This window comes from Saprolegnia parasitica (assembly GCF_000151545.1).
Source record: "Saprolegnia parasitica CBS 223.65 unplaced genomic scaffold supercont2.77, whole genome shotgun sequence".
Lineage (NCBI taxonomy): Eukaryota > Oomycota > Saprolegniomycetes > Saprolegniales > Saprolegniaceae > Saprolegnia > Saprolegnia parasitica.
Window position 1 is genome coordinate 80,372 of NW_012156471.1, and position 7,877 is coordinate 88,248.

Sequence of the window (7,877 nt, forward strand, 5' to 3'; positions counted from 1 at the left end):
GGGATCGCAACGCGCAGCTCGAGCGCCGTCTCGATGGCCGCCAGCGACATCGCGGCCGAGTGCATGTGATGGAGCGTGGTTGCCAGCACCGATTCGGGAATTGAACCGGCGACCCACGCACGCGCCACCGCACGGACCACGACCTTCATGTCCAGCTCAAACGCCAGCGCCATCGCCGACGCGAGCTCGATCGACCGCAAGGCCGCACGCGGCGGTGACGCAAGGTGCGTCAGCAGTAGCGACACCACCTCGGGCGACCGCAGCGATCCTAGCGCCAGACTGCGCGTACGTCAAGGATCAAGCACAGGCGGCGCGTGATGACGTTGATTTTTACAATTGTCGATCGGCGAGCTGCACCTCGTCGATACTGCGACCCAAAGCACGAGGATCCTGTCTGCTGCGCACGGGGCACAAGGACTGTTGCCTGCCTCACTGCCATCTTCTTCGTCGCCTTCTGGAGGACGTCAACTATCGCATGGCCATCAGCGGCTATCGGCGTCTCCTGTCGTGTCGGCGCTTGTGGGTGCAAGCCAGGGATGCTTGCTTTTCGAATTTGCCTCGGCCAAATGCAATCTCGTCCGCAAGCAGCGGCATATGCCGAATATAACGATATCCGGAGTCCGGATGCAGCGCTGCAGTAGCAGCACAGCCAGCACGATGCGACTGACGGAACATGGAGGTAATCTGCCTCGATCAACGCCATGGCAGCGGCGGCGCATGGTCTGTCATGGCGCGACGTCTCGGAAAGGCGGATCGTCGCCAGCGCACAGACACCGACGCGGCGACGTCACAATGGCCGTCATAGCTGTGTCTTTTGCAAGTTTCTACGCAATACGTGGCAGCAGGAACGAGTAGTGCACAGCGCTCGCCTAATGTCGGCGATGGCAAGTGGCCGCCAGGCTGTTCATCGTACCGAGGGTCACCGCCAGCGCTGGGCCGTCGTCCTACGCAGAGCAACAATGGACGACTTGTACGTGTATCCATCATCTACGACAAACCCCCGGCAACAACAATCGAGTGAAGGCGCTTGGATAGCATTGCATCTATTACATACTACATTTGCTATTAAAAATACTTCGACACATTCAATGCAAAGGAGTTTTTGTTGCAATTGTTGTTGACACGAGTCGGTAGAATGCAATAGTGGTCTTGTCGGCCACATTGTTGTCGAGCACGAAGTGTTACGTCGTCGACTTGGTCGTTTTCTGAATGCGTCGCAGAAGCATGTTGAGTTTTGCGTGGTCGTTGGGGAGCGCTTCGTTGCATTCGCTGCAGGCCGTTGCTTCCATGGATTGCGGCGCGCCGCAGCAGACGCAGACAAGACCATCGTAGATCTTCAATCCTTTCTTCTTGGCAACCGCCACGCGCTGCAAAAGGACCTGGAGCTTGGCTAGAGTAGAAGCAAGCGCTTCGGCACAAGTCTCGCAGTGCGTCTGGAGGAGCGAGTTGGATGCGCAACAGAGCTGGCACATGAATTGCGTGCTCACAAGCATCGACTACGATGACAGAGGGTAAGACCAAGAAAGAGCACCGAGAGGCTTTGAATAGTTGGTGGTCATACCGCCGTGCCAGTGGATGCTGGAGGTGCCACGGAGGGCGCGGGTGCGACGACAGCCGCCTCGCTATTGGTGTCGATAGACATAACGCTTGCTGGCGGCTTGATCGAGGGCTCTGGTCTCTTGTCCGACATGATGGACTACATGTATCGAGCTGAGACCGTTCCGGAGAGCGACACGTACCACAGGGCTACTCACAGGACGAGGCTCGGCCGACTTGATCTCGGGTTCACGCCCGGCAGGCGCCAAAAGCTCCTCTTCGCTGCGATGGAGGAGCTTTTGGAGAGACAGAAGAGAGTCGTCCGCCTACAACGTTCCAGCGTCGCTTTGATGCTCAGAGACGAGTCAAAGCGTTTACCTCGTTTGCGGCGTTGGATTCCCTGTCGTCGGTCTGCTGCACTTCACTGGCGTCGGTATCGCAGACAGCTTGTTGGACATGCTCCTACAGCATACATATGTATGGACATGTTTTGTCCAAAAAAGTTGCACGTTCGCGCCTCGAGTGCCCTCGGGTCGATCCACCGAGCTCTACATCGTAGGTCGTGAGAAATGATTGATGAATAACTTGTAATCGTACCTTCAAAGCTTCGTGGCCGACGTCGAGGCGGTCGCAAACCCGCTGGACGAGTTTGCTCAACATCGCCTCCGAGTTGCAGACACGGTCAACGAGTTGGTCCAGCATGGCCTCGGAGAGCTGCGGGACCTATGACGTGCAGATTTGTAGTAAACGTTTGGTGATTCGGGCTACCAGTTCCTCGGCCTGTCTTTCGGCGCGTAGCAAGGTGGCCATGACGAGTGCGTCGGTCGCGACCATCAAGGGCGTATTGCCCGTCTAGAGATGTTGAAAATCAAAATATTAGTGGAGTGTGTTGCAACGAGAACACCTTATCCTTAGCAAAGACGTTGGCCTCGACATCCAAAAGGAACTTGACCGCACTTTTGTGGTCCTTCTCAGCCGCAACATGGAGCGGCGTCTGCCCCATCTAGTTTCAACGAGAAAGGAGTTGGACTGGTTCCTATCACAGACAATATTGTCTACCGCGTTGCACGCATCGACGTTCACGCCACATTGTGTGATTTGTTGAAGAATGCTCATGCTGCCACCAATCACGGCCGCATGCAGCAGCGTCGATCCATCCTAACACGCCATTTGGATACGAATCATTCAAAAGCAGTACTCTAGAAACGATGCGAGGACTGGCGTTGGCACGAAGGAGACGTTGGACAACGTTAACGTGGCCACCGGTCGCAGCGACGAAAAGGGGTGATTCCCCGTTCTACACCACTTTCAATACAATCGAAACCAAGTAGTAGAGTGTACTTGGTTGGTCACGTCAATGCCGTTCTCGGCCTTGGTCACTTGGAGCAGCATCATGATGACGGACATGTGGCCCTTTGCAGCCGCCACATGCCACGCCGTCTCGCCATCCTAGATCAAAGCAAAATGTTTGGGACCTGCCAAGCTAAAAAATGCATGCCTCGTTGGCCAGTGAGCAGCTCACGCCCAGACGCAGGAGCTGAGACACCGTGCTCTCGTCATTGGTGGAGGCTGCGTGGCGCAATACGGTGCCCAATACCGGCCTTGAAGCACATACATTCTGTACCACACCGTGAATATTCTCAGCAAAACGAAGTCGATATCCCACCGTGTCGACGAGGTCGAGGGACGCACCCGCCTCGTACAGCTTTTGAGCTGCCTCTGCGTTGCCAGTGGTAATGGCGACTGCGAGAGCTGTGCGACCCGTCTATTTCATTGCAAATGACGTGAGAATGCCGGACAAGAAGTCGATTTATGGAAATACCGCGTCTTTGGCATCGATCCGGAGATCAGGTTTTTGAAGCAACATCTGAAGCAGTGACAGATCTTGCGTCGCCACGACCAAGTGCACCAACGGCGTTCTAGACTGCACTCATATCTATTATCAATAGTAAATCAGGAAAAGAGAAGCGTACGCTGTCACGGAGGTTGACTTGATAAAAGTTGTTTTGGAGAATGCGCATGGCGTCAGGAATGTGCTTTTCGCGCAGCGCGTCAAAGAGCTATAACCGAGAGAGAGTATAGACGCGATGGAACAGAATGCATTTTGTGATAGACCACATGCATGTACCTGGTCTTCACCTGGCATGCGAGGGTAGTGACGCAAAATCTGTGCCACTCGATCCTTTGAGCCGCTCGCCTCTGCGACCTGAAGCGGTGTTTTGCCATTCTAGAATCATTTTATTTGGTGTGCTTGTAGATCTCTTGTAGCAGATTCCGTGCCAGCACCAAACGAGGACTTGTTGGCATCGAGAGTGGTGCAAGTACGTACGCTGTTTTTGGCGTCGATTTTGGCGCCTTTTTCCAAGAGAAAATGGACCATTACTGGCTGATTGCCTTGAGCCGCTTTGTGGAGAGGCGTATGACCATCCTATGTTAATAGACACTTCTAATCAACGCGAACGAAAAGACACAACATACCACATCGGACGCTTCCACATTGGCGCCTTTTTCAAGCAAGAGGCGGACGACGTCCAATTGACCTCTGGAAGCAGCAGAGTGCAATGGCGTTTGACCATACTACACAGCAGTTGCATCCATTCAAGCAAATTGAACAACTCTATTCCGTCGATAAACGTACCGAATCGCACGCTTCCAACGTGGCGCCTTTTTCAAGCAAGAGGCGGACAACGTCCACATGCCCATAATAAGCCGCAGAGTGCAATGGCGTATAGCCATCCTACGTCAAAGTATGAATGTAAAACAATTCATGTATAGAGATCCAACGCACGTTCTCTGTGCAGTTGGCGTTGACACCTTTGTTGAGATGCAACTGGACATCAGCCAAGTTGCCACATAGTGCTGCACTGACAAGCGCTTTCTACATATAGTAACTCCTAAGCATCGTCGTAGGTCGCATCATCGTCGTGCAACCTCGTCGTTCGTGGGCATCTTCTGTCGCCGTCAGTTTATGAACTCACACTTCGTTGTCTTTTCATTCGCACCAATCCACGCCCGGCAGTACAACCGGTCGACGCCATATCTTTCCGGATAAGCAGCCATGTCAAGATCTTATTGCTTCGAGGCAGTCAGAATCAGCGCAAAAATCAGGCGTGCAGCAAAAGAACGTGCGACCGCGCCATCGATTTGTGCACAACTGCGTCATTCGGGAGAAGGAGCCTGTGTAAGGAGCAGAGTCTGGTGCAACTAGCGTCAGCTTTGGCGCCCGTTCATCACTGCGATGGATCGCACAAGAGACGATTAAAGTTCTCTTGGCTTGGCCCATCCAAAACAGCAAAACGGGCTCCAAGAACCCTCCTCATAGGGTTAACAGCCTGTACTACAGGCTGTTGTGATCCACGGACGCGAATAAAATAGTGTCTCTTACTAAACGGAAAATGCAAATGTGTCAAGATATCAACTGCAGTGCTTGTACGGACAGCATCGTTTCGTATCTACCGGTGCGCACGGTCGTCCACTACCCTTCTGCACCATCCTACGGCGCAAGGGTTGCACAAGCAGACGCTTCGAGCGATGTGTCTTTTGCATCCCACGTGCCCGACAAGACTCATAGACACTCGCACGCTTCCCGCGATTGCCGCCAACGCCGAGCGTCCAGCACACTGCGACAGTAGGCAATCGACCAGTGCGTTGCTCTTCATCTCTCGCCTCGTAAACGCTGCGACGACAACACTGGCTGCTTCTGTGGCGTCCCTAGTCGACGACGCTAGACCCGTTGTCTTTCCGCAAGCTTTGGGCGATCCGTCCTGCGTGACCGAGCAATACATGCGTCCACATGGTCGCGCACAGGAACCGGAAAAAGCTACGTGATCAAGCGCATCGACGTGCGAGCCGCCCGACGCCAAGCGCTGGTGGCAGAGCATCCAGCCGTCGGGCGCCGTCCCAAGCGAGTGCGACAACCACCTACGAGGCCGCCAAGATGGGCCTCCTACGCCACCTACCAGTACGCCATGCATCAACCACCGGCGGCGCGTGATCCAGTTGACTTGGTTGATCGTCTATCAGCGAGATATACCTCGTCGACGATGCGAGCGTCGATCCGGAGCACGGGGATCCTGCCTGCTGGGCACGGGGCACCAGGACCTTGCCAGGTCCGTCGCTATCTTCGCGACCTCCTTCTTCTTCGCCTTCTGGACGACGTCGATCGTCGCATGGGCCAGCAGCCATCCGCGCCCTTCGTCTTGACCGCGCTGGCAGGGACCTGCTGTCCTGCTCCGCGACTTTGCTGCAATCTGGCCACAAGAATCGGCACATGCCGAATACAATGGTATCCGGACAACATTTTGCCACTCGAGATGCCACAACGAAGCGAGAAAGGCCGCACGGATGAGGCAGTCGCCTTCTAGTAGCCTGGTCCGGCACAGCCAGCACGATGCGCCTGACGTAATCTGGGCGCAGCCGCCCTCGATCAACGCCAAGGCCCATCGTCGCGCCACGTCACTGAAGGCGGACCTCGCGCATCTCGCAGCCGGCAACGCTGCGACGCCGCAGGGAACGTGCTGGCGGTGGAGTAGGCTGGCTCGCAGTACGTGGCACCAGGACCGAGTATAGTACACAGCGCTCGTCCAGCCATGTGTGGCGTATTGTACCGAGGGCCATCGCCAGTGCTCGGACGTCGTCCTACGCAGAGCTACCTTGGACGACGAGTCTCTCGCGCGATCGTCGATTCGTTGACGCTCTCCCATGTTCGAGAGCGTGATTCCAGAGTATATAAACCTCGGACATAGTGCCACGAGCTTGTGTACAAGACCTTCTAATACGCGCCAGGAACAAAGCTGTCGGGACGTCGCATGCGTTGGGTAAAAAGGGCAAAGGAGGTCGATTACGTCGCCCGCCATCGAGAGTGGTAGCAAGGCGGTGTCTGGACGGTGAGGTGGGCCACTTGAGCGTCGTCGATGGCCTTGCACGCGTCACTTGAGCCGAACTTCTGGGCGCGTGGGCCAGAACAACGACGTCGCACCGCGCATTGCGTGAGGAGAGTCGCGCGCTGGATCCTTCTCGCTGCTTGTTGGAGCACAGTCGTCATGTCCTTGGTGCTGATGGTCTTGACGCAGAAAAACAGAGTCCACGGCAACCACAACCGAGACAGGTAGCATTGTATCGCTTACTGCAACCAAGAACGCGTATTCAATGCAAAGGAGTTTTTGTTGCAATTGTTGTTGACACGAGTCGGTAGAATGCAATAGTGGTCTTGTCGGCCACATTGTTGTCGAGCACGAAGTGTTACGTCGTCGACTTGGTCGTTTTCTGAATGCGTCGCAGAAGCATGTTGAGTTTTGCATGGTCGTTGGGAAGTGCCTCGTTGCATTCGCTGCAGGCTGTCGCTTCCATGGATTGCGGCGCGCCGCAGCCGACGCAGACAAGACCATCGTAGATCTTCAATCCTTTCTTCTTGGCAACTGCCACGCGCTGCAAAAGGACCTGGAGCTTGGCTAGAGTAGAAGCAAGCGCTTCGGCACAAGTCTCGCAGTGCGTCTGGAGGAGCGAGTTGGATGCGCAACAGAGCTGACACATGAATTGCGTGCTCACAAGCATCGACTACGATGACAGAGGGTAAGACCAAGAAAGAGCACCGAGAGGCTTTGAATAGTTGGTGGTCATACCGCCGTGCCAGTGGACGCTGGAGGTGCCACGGAGGTCGCGGGTGCGACGACAGCCGCCTCGTTATTGGTGTCGATAGACATAACGCTTGCTGGCGGCTTGATCGAGGGCTCTGGTCTCTTGTCCGACATGATGGGCTACATGTATCGAGCTGAGACGCTTCCAGAGAGCGACACGTACCACGGGGCTACTCACAGCACGAGGCTCGGTCGGCTTCGTCTTGGGTTCATGCACGGCGGGCGCCAAAAGCTCCTCTTCGCTGCGATGGAGCAGCTTTTGAAGCGACTCGACAATCTTTTGTGCCGACGGACGCTGCGTCGGATCGAACAAGAGACATTGCTCTGCGAGGTGACGCAGCCAAGGCGGACAGTTGGTGCTCACTGTCGGACGGAGGTTGCCGAGACGCACGCCGTCGATGATACCCCAGTACCCGAGACCCTTGACATCGTGAAACGGCATCTGAAGCGTATCCAGCTCGGTCAAAACGACGCCGAACGAGTAGATATCGGATGCAAAGCTGTAGTTGCTGCTCGACGCAAAGACTTCGGGGGCTGTCCAGTACGGCGTGCTCTTGCCTGTCGTTGCGTCCGACTCGTGGGCAAGACTGGCAACGTCGGCGAGCTGGATGCTGTTGTCAGCACAGAGCAGAACGTTGTAGCTCTCAAGATCACGGTGAACACGACCGGTGTCGTGCAAGTCGGCAAGAGCGTTCGCGAGCACCC